Below are 18,655 nucleotides of genomic sequence, written 5' to 3'. Positions count from 1 at the left end.
GAAATTCTTTGCAAACGTTTCCGCATCGTAATTTGTGTTACTTCGTTTGGCTTGTTCTTTAATTTATTCTTGTGAAATATTTGCGACACATTTCACGTGCCAGTCCTTTAAAGGAGGGATAGCTACTGAACAAGACTCTGCCATCTCCAGAGAAAAAATATTGTTTGGCCTATATAGTCGCAAATTGACTTTAGTTTTATCGTTTATTGCAAGCTCTTACAGATGTTGCTTTGGTTACATCCATTATTTGGAAATTCATTTGATTCTGAAATCAAAGATTATAAAAAACTTTAAGTTTTAAATATCTTCTAAATATCTTGTGAATACAATATCAGTTTGACGGTTCGGTTACATCTTTACAATAGGGTCATTCTAGCAGACACCATATTCGAGTTGTGTTAATGGTTATCCAGCACATTTAAGAACAAAGACAAGAAAGGTTAATTTCATGTTATCGGCAATTTCGGTTTCTAGCAAGATGTGGTTTGTGTTCGCCATTCAACTTATCAGTGTGCTGCTGAGGTTCCAGCCTGTCACGAGCTACAGTTGTGAGCAGGCTGACTGGCAAGTTAGCCTGGACAAGATAGGATGGTCCAAGTGTCCCAAAGATAACACATACCTCAGAGGATTATGGAGGCACGAACGAAAGTATGGAGATGAAAGAGTTGGGCGCATCGAATATGGAAAATGCTGCTCAGCAACGGATCCCGGTTATGCCAATCAGCCTGCAACCTGCTCAAATGCAAACTGGCAATCTACATTGGATGGGTGAGTTATTACAAAAATGAAGATCACTGATGGCGAAGCACAAGAAAACATTGCATGATCAAAACTTAAGCCATTGGAAATTTATACATTTATAATTTATATTTATACTATATATTGGTATCAATCTACCCACGTTCTATCACACATGTCATACTCTTATTGGCTATGCCACTCTCTGTCTACTCTGTTGTACTGATAGTGAGTAGCCTATAGCAGTGTGCAGTTTTTAACAGAATGGCGGCCACTTTTCCTTTTTTGTGTGTCTGTGAGGAGGATTTAGATAAAGTTATGAACGACTTAGAGACTAGTACTATAAGTTCATAATCTAATGGTCCGTTTTAGCTTGGGTGGTTTGTTACTCCATTTCAGACCATGTGATAATACTCTTGAGAATTTTTTCTTTCACATTTTCAAACAGTCGCGCTTATATGTATGTATAATTTTTAGATAAATATAGATCACAATTCTGTGATGAAATTCAAAACAAAACGCCCAAGCTTAAGAGGTCCCTTGTTAATGCGTGGATGGATTATTGGAACCGTTTGTAGCTGCATTTTCTGTTTCTCTGTCATCAAAGTCATTAATTTCACTGTGAAGGATCCAAATCTTCTTTTTCTAGTTTTCCAAAGTCTTAATGGTTACTTTATCCCGTGAGAGCATAATTTTCTCTTTGTTGATATTTGTTCCACGAAAGTTTCTATTGTTTTTTAGTTACAATGTCTGGGCGCTGTGTCCAACTGGTTACTACTTAAACGGCCTGGAATTGGACAGGGGACTACCTGCATTCTTACAGGACATTGACGAGGGACAATGCTGCCATCCTCAGAATCACCCCAACAGTTATGAACACTGTTACGATGAAGATATGACCCATTCGTTCGACCACATGGGTTGGAGTGAATGCAAACAGGAGGGCTATTACATGACTGGCTTTTACAAAAGCAGTTGCAATAACCTTTACTGCATTGAAAAGTTCAAATGCTGCAAGATGAAGAAAGGTAGCTTTATCATATTTATTCCTTCTTGAATCTAAAAACACACTCTTACTATAGGCTTTGCAAGAATCGCTACAACAGTGGCAATCAATATTTTTAACAGAATGAAAAATACTCCAACCTAGGTTCCCAGTTGATTTAAACACTTTTCTTACAGCTATTGTTAATGGTGGATGGAGAAACTGGGGGGCATTTGGAGAATGCAGTGTTACCTGTGGAGATGGAACGAGAGAACGCTCGCTACCTGCACCAATCCCCCCCCCCCCCCCCGTCTGGTGGTGGAGCCGATTGTACAGGACCCAGCACAGATACAGAAGCTTGTAACAATGGACCATGCGCTGGTAAGCGACCAAAGTTGATGGTAATATAAGAAACGCTACAAAGTGTAGCAATCTTAATAAAATGAGGTTAGCTTTCAAGATTTCTATGAGGTGATAGCCGATGAGGCCGAGGGCCGAATTAACTATTACCTCAAAGAAATCAAGAGGGAATAATCTAACTTTAACTGAAATTTATCTCCAGTAACAGTATCCAATTATTCATTACCATAACCATTACTATTACTATTACTATTACTGTTACTATTACTATTATTATTATTATTATTATTGTTGTTGTTGTTATTATTATTATTATTATTATTATTATTATTATTACACACTAACCGAATAAACAGGGTGGAAGACGAAAAAAGGAACTGAATTTGTTTAGAGTGACTAGATAAGTGCATTTTCCACGCATTGAGTCTGTATCGTATAATTGATTGGAGTTCTCATTAGTTTAAATTGGTCTTTTCGTTTGATGTGGCGATCGTTTGCCACCGTAATTGCTTAAGGAACAGTTTAACGACACTAAATGAACACGGCGGCTCTAATTCCCGAGAGTGATCAGCACCTTCATTTATCTTTTAGCAAATGATAGACTAACTGGAGTTTCGACCACACCTTAATTAACAAAATTCTTAAAATGCTCGAAATTCTAGAGGAATCAGGAGCGAAGCGAAAGGTTTTACTACAAAGTTTTTTATGCCTTGATTTGTACGGTCTATTGGAATGTATCATAAAAAGATGAAACTCAAAAGTTGGAGTCAAATCAATTAATCAATATATCCTCCACGTTAAGCTGTTCAAGACCTCATTTGTTCACTTGGAAAATTGGACTTCTATTTGACATTCGTTGTCGCAATTTGCTCCTGTGTAGTTGATGGAGGTTGGAGTAGCTTTGGATACTGGAGCTGATGCAGTGCAAAATGTGGGGGCGACATTAGGCAGCGCAGGAGAACTTGTACCAATCCCCCTCCGTCAAATGGAGGCAAGTGTTGTACTGGAGACAACCTGGAGGTAGAACTCTGCAATACTAAGCCCTGTGGTGGAAAAGGTCAGTAAAATTTATGTGTTTAGGACTCGAATGTGACTTGGCCACAAATAGTTATTCTTATTTATAGTAAAAGCTCAATGATAAATTGTTGTTCAAACTGAAAAGCGGATTCGTGTAACTTGTGGTGCCTCTACCTCAGGTGATATTCTTCATTTGATTTCCATCATCTGGTAAAAACGATGAATAACGAAAAGCATAATTCATGATGTTGTTGTTGACGATGACGATGACGATGACGACGACGACGACGATGATGACGATGACGATGACGATGATGACGATGATGATGATGATGACGACGACGACGACGATGACGATGACGATGACGATGACGACGATGACGACGACGACGACGACGACGATGATGGTGATGATGACGATGACGATGACGATGACGACGACGACGACGATGACGACGATGACGATGATGATGACGACGACGACGACGATGACGATGACGATGACGATGACGATGACGACGACGACGACGACGATGACGACGATGATGATGATGACGATGACGATAACGATGACGACGACGACGACGACGATGACGACGACGACGATGACGACGACGATGACGACGATGATGACGACGACGATGACGATGACGATAACGATGACGATGATGATGATGATGATGGTGATGGTGATGCTTATTATTACGCTAACGAATACGCTGCTTTTCGTTAGTTCTTTACATTGGTTGGCTGGTTGATTACTTTCTTAGTTTGTTGGTTTGTTGATTGATTTAGTAGAAATTATGTCATTGCAGTGGATGGTAAATGGAGTCGCTGGTCGGCGTTCAGTAAGTGTAGCAAGACCTGTGGTCAAGGGAAGAAAACTCGAAACCGTACCTGCACCAATCCCCCACCCTCAGGAGGCGGGAAGAAATGTAAGGGGAAATACAAAGAGACCAAGAAATGTAACCTTAGAAAATGCCGAGGTATGGAGATTATCAATTTTTATATAAATCATTTTAGCAATATATAATAATACATGTAAATATATGAAAGATCATATACATGTAGAGCACTGCACCAGTATCGCAGAGGTTATGGGTTCGGATCCCGTTCAGACGGTTCAGACCTGATTTTTTTTTTCCACGCTTTAATTTTACTGCGGCTTAATTAAATACATAACTTCCAAGATAATCCATTTCTTTGAAAAAGATAATATTATATGTTCAAATACAACAAGTATGTGTCATGGACGCCACACTTCTCCCCGGACTTCTCCCCCATTTTTCTGTCCTATTTTTTTCACTTTCTTATGCACTGCTCGCCAATGATAAGCCGGACGCCTGGTACAAGCTACCTAGGAAAAATATAACTATAGGTAATCATACGGTTTCGAGTTCAATTTGGAATTAATTTGCACGAGTGAGTTTTTCAAAAAGCTGAAATTGCACGAGCCGCTTCTGCGAGTGCAATTTCAGCTTTTTGAAAAATTTACAAGTGCAAATTAAATCCAAATTGAACGAGAAAAATCGTATGATTACTTATTAATAATATAAACATGAAAAAATTCGCATGGAGGAAGTGCCTGAAGATCTTTCTTGAAGCCATATCTTCTCAATCGAGAAAACTTTTTTCAAAGTTTCAGCACAAAATTTTCATCATCATTTTATGTAATTTCATCGGCTTAGAAAATTTCGTATTGTCTTTCAGCCAATCATAATTCAGAATTGCGATGTGTAATTTGCACTGGTGTTCCACCTTTTGCACCGGTGTTACACTTTTTGCACTGGTGTTACACTTGAACTGCACTGCTCTCAGCCAATCAGAATCGAGTAATTTTTTCATGTATATTATTAGTGACAAAACTTAATGGTACTTTATGCACTGAAATTTTCATGATTTGAAGCCCTTAGTTATAAGAATTCGAGTTTCAGAGAAAACGTTTTCTTACAAAATAAAGCAATAAACCAAAACACCAGGGTTGCATGAACAGTGTACAGTGTATTTCAAGTATTTGGTGAATAGCTTACTTTTTTGGTGAACCCTTTTTTTGGATTGTAAGTAGACGATTTGTAGCATTTGAGACGAATTTGACAACGTCTCTTGGCGGGGACTGCATGTGCGCGCCGTGCACTTGAACGCTGAACAGGTCGGTTGTAACGAAACTGTCGATGGCACAAAGGGCGAATTATAACACGTATGTCATTCTTCCGTGTTATCAAAGCTATTTTGACGTTATTTTGACGTTATTTTTAGTTATTTTGGTCACGTGCAAGATTACCTTTAAGTTAAAGGAAACCTGAAAATAAAAATTTACTTTGATAGTAAAACACCTAAGAGATAAATAAACTAATATACCTTAAAGCAACAGGTATAGTTTAGGATGAAGAAGATTAATACGGATAACAAACGACGAACTTGAAAAATTTAGGCTATGCTTTTCAAGATGCGCAAATCGTAACGTAGCTCCTTTAAGCCTGAAAAATCACATTCAAGTAGCCACTGATCATGATATTTCTTTATCTCAGAATAATGTAATTTCATCAATATTTTAACAGGCCGAAATGGATACGGGAAGTAGAGGCACTGAAAGGTAAGTACTTTGTTGCGAAAGTGAATGAGCTGTTAAAATTACTGACTATGTGGAGGTATGTGTACAGCTTATACAACACATAATTATTCTTGCAGATCAACAAGACGGCCTGGCAACAATTTGGCGAACCACACCAGTTTCAAGGGTTTAATGTTAAGGTTGTTTAATCACGGGGAAAAGTAGAGCGTAGGAATTTTATTTGAGGGGGATATGTTTAACTTACGGTACATCCTATTAATGGTTTTCAAGGCTACACGTCAATAAATAATTGACGTTACTGATTTATCGGTTTTGCTTTTTACTGTTCAGTGTTAGGAAAAATAAAGCTGTTTAAAATTTCACATGTCTTTGTAGTGATTCGTCGTTATTTAGAACTCGTCTTTGATGAACAATCTTTGTTAACTTCAAGTAAAGTACGAGGATAGTAACTGTTTCTCCACGGAATTGTCAAAGAAAGTAGAGCGCTCTAGATGGAACAGCCACTGACTTCGCCGATGCGGCGGCCATTTGAATTCTACTGCTTCAAATAGCTATTATGGGATGCTCAGGGGATAAATACATACTAATTTGCCCCTTGAGTGTCCCATAATAGGTAATTGAAGCAATAGAATTCAAAATGGCCACCGTATCGGCGAAAAGGTCCATTAAAAATATTCGCCTTGTTAGCACTTCGGGGAGACTGGGTTCATAGCAACCTCGTGCCCGTGGTCTTTCCAAGATGGCGGACTCGGTGACGAAAGAGTTTCTTTTCTTGCCAGGTTCGCCATTGCAGGAAGACCATTGGAACGAGGTTGGGTTCATAGCTCCTAATTATTACTTTGACGTTTCCTGAAATCCCAATGCTAAAGGCTAGTTTGAAGTTTCGAATGTTTGACGAAATGCCTCTTTCAACCCTCTTTAGTAAAGTGTTAAGCTAGCAGACTTGAGAAATGTCAAATTCTTCAAGACATTTCAGTTTCCCACAGATATAAAACTGGAAAGTGCTTTTCAAAACACCTCAGGCTAGGACTACTGAAGGCAAATTGTATTCGAATTAGTTCTACAAGGAATTTATACAATTTTATCACATTTACTGCAGGCTACTACAGATGGATAGAAGTTTTCAAAGCGGCATCCTTTCGCTGTTATACACGAATTCATTTGTAGTCAAATAAAGATCAAGTGTGGCATATGAATAGTCTGAGATAGTCAGGACATTTATTGTTTCGCAATAATCAAGAGCTCCATAGCAATTGTTCATGACAGGGAAATACTTAGTCTCATTTTTACCATCTCATGGAATCCGTTAAAAGGGGTTGTCACATTAATAAGAAATAACACACAATTAAACTACTTTGACAAATATGACAATAAAACGCATTTTGGAAAACAAAATTCATTGACTTGATGTTTCGTATGTTTCGACATACATCTTCAGAAGTGACCGTTTGGAATAGAAGTAACAACTAAATTTAAATTAAAGATAAGTTACAAATTAACAATAACAATTACAGAAGCTGAGAAAAATTTGCATGTTAAAAGATGCAAACTAATAAAGATAAAGCTTTTCGCCGCTAACATTGTCGTTTAGGGTGGGTTTCAATTCCCTAATTAGTAGAGTTTCCTTTATCCTGCAATGAGTATCTGACCGACCATTTTAAGTTGTGACCAGTTGACGTGACGTGGTCTGCGATAGCAGACGCATGACAGCTACTCGTGATCGCTTTAAATGTTCAGTTTTTCTGTCATGCAATCTACGTTTTGTTTTTCCAATGTAGAAATCCTGGCAGTCCCAACAGCTAGCCTTATACACAACTTTTGACATTTGGGAACGGTTGATCCTATCTTTATAGGGAAAAAAGACTTGATGCGATGAGCGCTATGGAAAATAGCCCTAAGATTAATGCAGCTATAAAATTTACTAATGCAGGTCCTCAGCTGTTTGATAACTATTTTGCTTTGTAACCCTAAATAAGGTAGAACTAAGATTATCTCCTTTTTGGGGACTGTGGTGGTTGGATTCTTCGGTCTGTTTTTCACTTTCTCGTCTCGCGATTTTGCGCTCGCGGCTACGCCGTGTGCGCTTGTGCTCCAACGTGAGCCTTCTCGCAGGCTAAGCTATCCCTTTACAAATGGACGTCAGTTTTTCATGCGTCTGTTCTATTATTGATCATGAATTTCGTCATAACATTGTCAAAGTAGCTGTGGATCCACGAGGCGGTAACCGAGTGGATCTGTAGACTACTTTGACAATGTTATGACGAAATTCATGATCAATAACAGGACAGACACATGAAAAACTGACGTCAATTTGTCTTTTACGATAACAAATTGTCAAATTGTCCGCTCTCGGTCGTCGACGCGTTACATAAATTATAAATTCATGTGTCTGTCCGCTTATTGACAATAAAATATAGCCAATGAGCGCGCGAGAATTTCTGCAGTTATCGTAAAAATCCTCATTTCCGGATGCTTGCTCTTCCGGCTAGCCTGCGTAACAAGCGTTCCCGTACAAAGCTAAAGCTTTTCCGCATTCTGACCGCGCGTAAATTGGAGCGAGAGCAAAAAATCGACGAAGCGGGGGATGGTCGAGTTTTTGCTCTCGCTCGCAGGGTATTTTCCGGCTGACTGACTCAAATGATGCAATAGGCGAGCGGTCGCTCAGGACTCGTTACCAATCCGCGCTTCAAAATGGCGACTTCTTGTTCGATGGGTTGTCGTGGCTGCAACGAGGATTAAACATGTGGTGATTTCAGTCTTGCTTCCAGATTGACTGCACTGAGATTTGAATACAGTCTCAAGGTATGATGGTTCTGTATTTATGTGTAAGTAAAGCATATTATTGTGTTCCTACACATTAATTTTGGCTACGTTTGTATTAGTATATTAAGAGCCGACTTCTGGTCTTGCTTATGTAATCTTAGAGTTGAGCTAAATTATCTTTTTTAGCTTGCATGATGTTCCTCACAATTGTAATCATCTAAACCATTTTTGTGTGAGAAAACTCTCTTGGGTTTCAAAATTTATCTAAACATGCAAATGTCGATGTTCATTCGAAAGCTGTTGCGTCATTTTAAATATATTGTAAGCTTACGGCGTCGACAAAACTGGATCGGACCGGACCGGATCATGGATCGGATCACGGATCGGATCAAGGGAAAAAAATTCAAAATTCAAAATTTTGTTGAGCAAATTACACTAGAGTGACTACTGTGAGCAGAACGTTTTATTTAATTCAGCTGTGATATTCCTTTATTCTTTTATAATATCAAACCAACTGGGAGCTGGTCACAGATGAATATTTTTCAGGCTGTTGGGTTTTGATTGCAATGATAAATCATGTCTTCATATCTTTCTCCGCAGTTCAGATAAATGATATTTCGTATATCCGCTTGCATCAAAGGTAAACTGTCATGAAATGAGTCCACATGGTAATAACAGGACGAACGTATGAATCGAAATGGGAGGGTACACCCAAGCTTTGAGCCAACTAACGTTCAAATATAACTACATCTGCCTGCCTGATGATTTCAAACAATTTCCGGTCCGTTTCTGAGACAGGTCTATACTTTTACAAGATGTGAGTTTGGAATGCGATATTTCGTACTGGAATAAAATGAAACAAACCATTTGTATTTCAAGGAAATATAGCTGTTTTACAAAAAATTATGGGAATAACATCGATAGTGTGAACGATAACGCAACCCGAGAATAAACAACATTTTAGGAGTTACATCACGAGTTTTAGAGTCATTTTTAGGGTCGTAAAGAGTTGCCTTTATGTGGAATAAAACCTAAAATGATCGTGTTCTAGGATAGAAAGCACTTAAGAGCCAAGAACAAATCAAAACGGAATGAGGATCGTTAAGGATGGCAAAGATTAACGAGAACTGCAAATGACGAACTTGAAAAACTAGGCTAGTTTTTTCAAGATGCACAAATTGTGACGTAGCTCCTCTAAAGCAAGTCATGTCCCTAAGCTTTCATACGTAAGCTTTCTCATTGACTGTAACGCTAACTGTAACACTCACATCTGACACGAAAAAGTAGCCGAGAATTAGCTACTGATACTAACAGCAATTTCAAAAACGAGAATGGGAGGTTCACCCAAGCTTTGAGCCAACTAACGTTCAAATATAACTACATCTGCCTGTTCATTACAATTTAAATTTGTCCTAAATTAGGTGCTTATGTGGCTTTTTAAATGACCTCTTGTCATTCTCTGTAATTAACATGTCATTGCGTCAAATTCGGAATTCTTATTTTTATTTAACATATTTTAGTTTTCTACTTTTAGTTTTTATTTATTATGATCTTATAAACAATTTTGATTGTTTTTTTTTCTTTAAAACTTTTTTTTTTTTTTTCTGTGATCTGATCCGTGATCCGATCCGTGATCCAATCCGTGATCTGGTCCGTGATCCAATCCGTGATCCGGTCCGGTCCAGTCCGATCCAGATTTTGTCGACGCCGGTAAGCTTACATAACATGTAAGCTTATGTTATACTCGGTACTTAGCTTTCGCGAGCGTTACCACACATTATAAGGAGAGGTACTCTCAAAATGCATGCCCAATTGTACAGTTGTTCATACCAAATCAGAGTTTCAAGATTTGGCGCATTATTGTGCATACGTTTTTATCCTGGATTTATTCTCTTCCTTTGCTACAGTACCGGTCAAAGGGACTGCAGCATTACACGCACGTAAAGCGTATGTACTACACGCACATTACACGCAGTGTCCACACCCCTTACACACAAATACACGAAAACGCGTGTAATTGCACGCGTGTTATTACATGCAGTAGACATGATATTGTGTGTAAAATTACTCACAGTTGTTCAACTCAAACTCAGTTAATGCATGTAATGAGAACGAAATATTAAAAGTGCGTGTAATGAAAACAAAACATTTACCATGTAACATTTACCGTACTGGACTGCACTGCAATGCAGTTTTGTCTTTTGCCCTCTTGCTTCTGGTCATCAAACGTTTCCAATAGAATTGACCAGTTTCCTTAAACCGACTTACCACTTTACATAAAAAATATTTTTTCTGTTGTAGTTTCAACAAGCAGCGCCAGCGACTGGCAGGCATGCTAGGATTCACTGAGATAACAGAACATAAACATATAATGTCGCTTTCAATTTTAAATTACAGCAATCAGCATACTTTAAATCAATCCGAAGATTCAGTAAAAATATTTCGTACTCGGAAGTGTTCAGAGTTTACTGGTGTTCAAAAGCTTTTCCCACCGTGCTTTTTTCTTTTCCAGAGAAACAACAAGGGTGCCAGCGACTAACAAACTGAGGCTTGACAGACACGAAAATACAGCAAAACACAATATTTCGCTCAAGATTTTCAGTTAATTTTTAAACATCAGTTATCCTTCTTTAAGTTTAAAGAGCATTTGAAGATTCGTCATTAAGAAGCAAATGTTCTCTATCTGAAAACATTTTTTTGATCTGATAAAAATGAAATTTGTTCTGTTTCTTGAATAGCGTTGTCTAGCACCTGACCAAAATCTACCCAGGCGGAAATCCTGTGCAGTGTGAAAGTTGTTTGACTATCTGTCAACTGGACTTAATCCACGGCTGAAAATCCAAATGTTTTTCTCAAATCTAGCTTATCGGTAGTCAAAAGTATTGTAATTTAAGCCGAATAATTGAACAAACTGGGTGTAAACATTGCAGGTTGTTGTCAGAAGGTTAGACACAAATCTGATGAATTGAAAATTAATGAATGCTTAGATTTTGTTAGGAGAAAGCTTCGATTCTTCGCCAGTAAAGATTAAGAGTGAGTCCGCGAGTTTCTGTTTGAATCCCTATTTCATTGTTATTGAAGGAACAGGAGTTGAAATGACAATACGTGCATGGGTAAACATTACGTTATGACGTACATCATACGTGTTCAAAGGTAAACGAAAGCTCAGAGATATTTAAGAATTAAGTTTTGATGTTAAGCAGAAGTGTGGGCTGCTACAGATTAAAAAGAATATTTGTTTAATAGGTGCTCAAGCTAGTCCACTAATTTAGCAGTGCTTGTCAGCTTTTAAATTTACTTTTTGTTGTGAACATTGAGAGTCGTGTGTATCAAATACAAGGTAGTAGTGGCTTTTTGTTTTGCAAAATACACGCAAATGGGTGTATGAATAACAAAAGTTTCTTCTTCCAATTAAAATACACACTTACGGGTGAAATTAAACGCAAGTGCATGTAACTACCAGATCAGTAAATGTTACACACATGTAATTACACACACCTCACGCACCTTACATGCAGTGTCCACTAATACTACATGCAGACTACACGCATTTTACATGTGTGTAGGTGCTGCAATCCCTTTGACCGGTACTGTATTTACATGTAAAAAAGAAAACAGAAGAAAGGATAAATACAGGATAAAAATGCATTCACACTGCACGAAGACCCAGGTCACACTTGGAAATTTTGTTCAAATTTGTGTTTGTTTCAATTACAAATATGTCCTCATGTCACTTTTCATAATGCAACCGGCCTTTCGCTAGTTTGGAAAAAATTGGAAATACCGACCAAACTTTAAAGACACCATAGTGCATGGGTAGGCAGGCTGATTTTGAGAAAATTGAGGAAAAAAAGGAAGCTGCCTCCAGAGCTGTCATAGTTGATCAATTTGACCCATTGCAGGTCGATCCTAACTGTATCAGTGGGAACTTTGTAATTATTACACACATGCTTTTCGCATGGAAGGACGATGTCCTTAATATTATGCCCCAGGATTTTTCCCAATGAGTTATCATGACTTCGGGTACTATGACCCTCCACAGGTTTGACCGAATTTGGCCTTACCAGGGTCTAGCAGTATTTTGGCGAGTGCTAACCTATCCATTGTGGGAGGCATGATGGCCTCATGGTTAGTGGGCTCGACTCCGGAGCAAGCGGTCCAGGTTCGAGCCCTGGCCAGGGACATTGCATTGTGTTCTTGGGAAAGACATTTTATCCTCACAGTGCCTCTCTCCACCCAGGTGTATAAATGGGAACCAGCAAATTTAGTGCTAAGGGGTAACCCTGTGATGTATTAGCATCCCATTCAGAGGGGAGTAGAAATACTCCTAGTCGCTTCATGCTACTGAAGCCACGATAAGTTCTGGCCTGATGAGCCACTTGGCTCCTATGCAGACTTTAACTTTACCCTTCATGTACCTAACCAATTCATCAGTCCGACATCAACATCCAGCAATAGCCCACAAAATTTTGCACAATCCAGCAATAGCCTCACAAAATGCCTAATTGGCATTCATGTTTAATAAAGTCACTGCTTATTTACCACACAGTTGGTGGGTTGATTTGAAGTCTGTTCAATGATATGTAAATTACAGTGCAACCCTGAAAATGTTCTCAAATTTTTGGCACTTCGGTTTGCAGTTTCAAATTTTTAGAAGTTTTTGCATGGTGTAATTTTTGTTTGTGACTGTAGGGCGACCCAGCCCTAATTCTTGAAACTCTGATTTGGCTTATCATACTGCATACTTTGTACAATATCTATCCAATAAAGCAAGCCGGCAGAGACAACTATGAAGGCACGATTGATCATGGCAGTCATATACACAACTTAAGCAGTTGTGAAATTGAAGACCAAAAAAGCAAAACAGTTCAGGTTTGAACAGCACACAAGCCCATGACCTCTGCAATACCGGTGCAATAACGGTGCAACTGAGCTATCAAGCCAACTGAGAGCTTGTCACGTTGTAAGTTTGTAATATATCCGCAGGCTTTAATTTCACAACTGCTTAAATTGTGTATATAAATGTGATGATAAATCATGTCTTTTCTGCAGTTCAAATATATATATGATCTTTCATATATTCACTAGCAGAGAAAACTGTTTTTAGTAAGCTGTTTACTGTAAACACCAGTGGATATGCGGCACCTTGTTAATCAAAATGTTCCTAAAAAAATTGGGGATGCGACTTATCTGCAAGAACAGTGGACAACTTGCCGTACATTTGCAAAAATTAACACTTTTCACTGAAGATGTATAAGTTTGTTTAGCAAACTAATAGAAACTTTATGAAGCTATAAGCAAGTAGGCATCAATTATAGTTTTTGCAAGTTTGGTGACTTCTAAAAGACCCGATTTTATTCATAAACCTAAACTTATATTTCTTGCTGTTATTACACCATTAAAGGTCACTAGGCAGAAAAATCTCCATTCCACCACAAAGCTGTTTACATTGTCCCACTGAGCTGTGATCAAATAAAGCTTTGAAAGATACTTGTGTCCAGTTCTCCATCTCCAGGTTAAATACCTGGCTACTAAGTCACAAATGAACAAACAAAAGGCTTCTTGTTGTTGGATGTAAAATCAATTGAAATGTTTTCTAAAAACGTTTATTGCCAAAATTGGAGTTGCCAAACTCATGTTGCTGCTTGTCTGCAAGTGTGGCTTATCCGCTGGTGTTTATGGTATGTTGCATAAATATTACAAATTATAATCTGAAGCTACAAGGCAAATGTTGCAATTGTCATTTAAAACCCATTCAAAATGTTTTTGATTGCAAAGGAGAAGTGCACAGTCATAGTATGGCTATTATGTAACAAAAGACTGATTTATTTCCCAACGCAAGTGGTGTTTTTTGGGTACTTTTTATTTGCCTTTCACATTATTTGAACCATCAGATTTAACGATAAGAGGCATTCAGGACTCCAGAAATAGACATCTGTGTTGGAGCTCTGGCTAGAGTCATTGTGTGTTATTCTTGAGAAAGACACCTCTCTCTCTCACACACAGTTACTCTCTTCATGATGTCCTGAGTGTAAATAGGAACTGGCTAACTGTTAGGTTGGACAACCTGATGAACTATTAAGATACCATGCAGGGCTGTCAATAAGAGCTGTAACTCATAAAACCTGTTACAGCTGAGTTTGTTTGATGGACCCTTGATGTTATGGGTGAACTGGCCCGTAGCTGATACAATTTGCCCATAAAGTAACAAATTTGATATGAGTGTGAAGATCAAGGTAAAACTTAATGACAGCCCTTACATGCAACTGACTAGTAACCCCTCCAGGGATTGGGGAGGGTAGCATTACTCCTACAATAGGCACCAGAAGTGGTGAGCCACTTCACTTTAAAAATTCTTCTTGTATTTTGTAGCATCTTGGAAAAATCTCCTTCCCCAAGGCAATGTTTGTTTTTCTTTCTCTAAGACTGCACAGACCACAGCACCTGCATAACATTGATTGAACTGGGGGACTGAAGAGTCAGAGAATTATTGTTAGATAGATTATAAACAGAATGAGGGGTTAAACATCGTTAAGTGTCATTTACTTGGAGTTTCCACTACTTTTGAAATTCAGACAAGCTTAAATAGCAGTGTGCTCCAATTTGGTTCAAGTGGAAACATCATCTTTACATAAATAATGCATATGGACGTACGTTTACATACACACATGTACATGTATATCCTTTATTAAAGTGTCTGGTCATTCTAGTGCCAACGGCACTAATTGGGGACAGATAAAACACAATAATACTAACAATTATTTAAAAATTAAACTTAAAAACTAGTCTTAAAAACTCTTAACTTACAGCATTTTTCTTAGAACTACCTGAGATACTTAATTATTTACAATATATTCCGTATACAACTAAGTTGAGCATAATTTACAATCCCTCCCACGTCCCACTAACACAGCTGACATATATCCTTTTTTGCATATCATAGTTCTAAAAGCTGACAAAGATTTGATGGTCCTTTCCTGTTCAGTTAGTTTCGTCCATATTGATGGCCCTAAGTACCTGATAGAGTGTTTCCCATTAGTGACTGTATTGTAACAAGGCAATATGAAATCTGTGTTTCTTAGGTTAGATCTTCTATCCCCCTCACAGCTGACTTGGAATAGATCCATGCAGCTCAAGCACACCACTGTTTGTGCAGGTTTGCTGTAGTGTGCAGCAGCTTGAGAGATCATCTGCTGCCTCGAGCAATGCCCAAGACCTCGGGTATAGTTTTTCTCAATATGCAGATGTATGCATACACAATGCAAAGACATAAGCTTTCTGTTACCTTAAATCATATTATAAACTTTAATAAATGACAAGGCAAATTCTACCCAACTAGCCATGCTTTACTATGACTGTAATCTATGGTTTTCAAACCAGTATACTGTATTTGGTGCTGGCCGTAGTATGAAAGTATGGGGGAAAAGGTCATGGAGAGCTAGCTGAGTGATTGATAGATTGGCAAGAGTTAAAGAGCAGGAAAATGTAATTTGAGTTTTACTTTTTAAGAGACATTCAAACTGTAATTTATTGAGGGTTTTTTCATTTGGAACATGGATCATTCTTATATTTCATGCAAACAATTAGTACATGTACATAATAATGTAATGTAGCAGAAGTGTTGTGGCAAAAATGAATTATACATGTAAAATTATAATATTGAAATATAACTATAACCATTTTTTTGAGGTATAACCAGTATCTTACACATACTACTTGAATAGCAACAGAACACTTTCAATTTAGCTTCTCTAAACTGAGAAAGTAGAGGTACATGTTGGAATGTGTGGTTAGATCATGGTACAATTTGGTTTTTCCTTTGTTCTGGTGTTTGGTGTACATTATAACAATGCAAGCGTTTTGCTGGAAGATACATGGACACTCATAAAACATGTACAAAACTACATTTTTTTTTGAAGGGGTGCGTGGAAAAAGACCCTAAATGACATCAGATAGACTGCAAGATTCTCCTTGCAAATTGCTTTTCACTTCCTTCTGTGAAAAAGGAGAATTCAACATGAGATCAAGAGTCACTTACAGCTTTTTTCCACCCACCCCTTCATTTAGGACATGAGTGGTATACTTTTTATATCCTCGCCAGTGAGGATTATTGATGACGTCATTTCCTGCTTTTTCGTGGTTGTTTGTGTGAACAGTCAGTTGGTCTACATGTATATAATAAAAAGAAAATTACAAGGTGGCTTCAAGATATGAATATTACTCTCTCTTGTCAAAAACAATATTCTACTCACTTCAGGGCTTGGAAAAAACTTGAATTCCAGCTTGCCCTTGGGACAAGTAGCTCTCAAATTTTGCTTGCCCTGGTTAAGTCTTAGTTTGCCCTTTTAATGATATAGTTGGCAGACAGCTTGCCGGATTCCTTGCCCACCAAGCAAGTGAGAATGAAAAGTTACTTGCCCAGAAGGAGAATCTACTTGTCCTGGACGATGGGATGGAGTTTTTCCAAGCCCTGTGCTTGCTGCACTAGTTTGTGATATAGTGTTTCTACCACTCAAAAATAAAATTCATCACCTCACACTGCCCTGTAATATCCTCTATGTACAGAAAAAAGAGGAAAAACCCAAGTTGTACCAATGGTAACATAGTCACCAGCACCCTAGACTACGAGTAGTCCCTCTTTCGCTTAGTCCGTCGTGCGTGACGCGAAAGAAATTCGAGCGAAAAAAATGGCCGCGCGAAATCCTGGGGGCTAGGAGCGCGCGAAAGGAGGGACTACCGCCTAAGCCCAAGAGTTTGCCCTTTCACGGCCGAGTGATTTTTCGGTGTAGGATTTCTCATCTTGACGTCCTCTTATTATCGCCTGTTATCAATAGCCCCGGGAGATCTGAATAAAATTGCTCTAATCTACTCTTCAAGTAGCCAGGCAAAGAAAAAGTGTCGTGAGAAGTATATCTTCGTTCAGTGTTCGTTCAGCGAAACTGTCAAAGACGTTTTAAAAAGAAGACGGCGAATGAGGCCTCTTGTAACGACTTTCGCTGCGTCTAAAAGTTATTGCGAAAATTTCAACAGAGTTTCAACCGAGAATTTACATTACACAGTATACATTATACATAGGAGATCATCCAACTGCGGTGAAATGTTTGCCGATAGCAGCGGAAAATTTCAGGTGAATGTCCGGTGTCAAGTGAGAGTCCGGTTCAATCTTTCAAATGGACGGCAGAAATGCCAAGCTCAGTGAATTTATATTCGCTGACTTAGACGATGCTGTTGAGCGGCGAAATCACTAACACGCTCGCAGTCGGGTTGGAGGCAGAGAGCTTTGCCAAACAAAACACTGGATAAATTTAAATCTTTCCAAAGCGCCTGTTGGCAGATTCGCAAGAACATCACGGCTTGCGAAGCGCGATTCCAACGCTTCGATTTGCTCTGGTACCGCGTCGATTTGCTCCGGTTCCAGAACATTCCTGCAAGACGTCACAGGTATCTCGAATGTTGACAACACGTTGTCAATGCTCCTAACATAAGCCAATCATATTTTTGCGTTGTGAGAGCAACGCATAATTCAAACTCTTGGGCTTAGGCGGTAGTCCCTCCTTTCGTGCGCTCCTCGCCTCCAGGATTTCGCGCGGCTATTTTTTTCTCTCGGTTTTCTTTCGCGTCACGCACGACGGACTAGGCGAAAGAGGGACTACTCGTAGTCTACCAGCACCCATGATCCACCAGGCTCCGGTAATCCTGGGAGGAAGGGACTTTTTTTTTTGCTAGTTGTCAGTAGAGTGCCTTTGCTTAAACTTTTTAGAGGCCAATTTTAAAAAGTATCACAATCTGGTTTTGTGGGCTTGGGTTTCATTCATTATAACTATTAAAAGCTACCCAAATTTAACATTTTTTGCAATATTTAAAACATCACTGTAGACTGTTTTGATTGCCTCCTTGTTTGACAAGTACATGTAGATCCTGTTACAGCCTTGCAGCTACAGCAATACAGACAATTAATTATTGGGTGCTAGGGAAACAGTCAGTTTTGTTCTCCCGAGAATCTTGATTTTTCCCGTGATGTCAAGGGAAACAAAACTGACTGTATTCTAAGGGACCAGCAATTAAGTGTTTTGTTACATACCTGGTGTTTAGTGTAAAGTAATAAATCATGAAGAGGTCAAAGTAGCCTGTAGTTGGTGTGAGAAAGAGCAATAATTGCATGATTTAGCCATTGCCATGTGGCCATAACTCAATCTATAAGAGGGCACATTGCATTTAAC

General features: G+C 38.6%; 1 protein-coding gene and 1 pseudogene across 4 annotated transcripts in view; both read left to right on the top strand.

Moving 5' to 3' along the window:
- Positions 1 to 18,655, top strand: part of LOC145485132 (uncharacterized) — a 248,317-nt gene that overhangs the window by 224,245 nt on the left and 5,417 nt on the right. The window contains exons 1-2 of one of the 3 annotated variants that reach the window (XM_081463817.1): positions 7,351 to 8,474; positions 14,808 to 18,655. The exon at positions 14,808 to 18,655 is cut by the window's right edge and continues 5,417 nt beyond it. The gene's annotated coding sequence lies outside the window, so the exon portion shown is untranslated. Of the gene's footprint in view, positions 1 to 7,350; positions 8,475 to 14,807 lie in introns of those variants that run through there. The other 2 variants (XM_081463819.1, XM_081463818.1) reach the window with 2 other exon arrangements.
- On the top strand, positions 435 to 6,693 carry LOC145485164 (thrombospondin-2-like; annotated as a pseudogene). The gene is made up of 7 exons (XR_014049153.1): positions 435 to 768; positions 1,480 to 1,766; positions 1,921 to 2,104; positions 2,964 to 3,140; positions 3,916 to 4,086; positions 5,659 to 5,693; positions 5,789 to 6,693. The product of XR_014049153.1 is annotated as a thrombospondin-2-like (transcript).

Source organism: Orbicella franksi, chromosome 4 (genome assembly GCF_964199315.1).
Source record: "Orbicella franksi chromosome 4, jaOrbFran1.1, whole genome shotgun sequence".
NCBI classification, from domain to species: Eukaryota; Metazoa; Cnidaria; class Anthozoa; order Scleractinia; family Merulinidae; genus Orbicella; species Orbicella franksi.
Note: the sequence above shows the minus strand (reverse complement) of the source record. Positions and strands in the feature narration are given on the sequence as shown.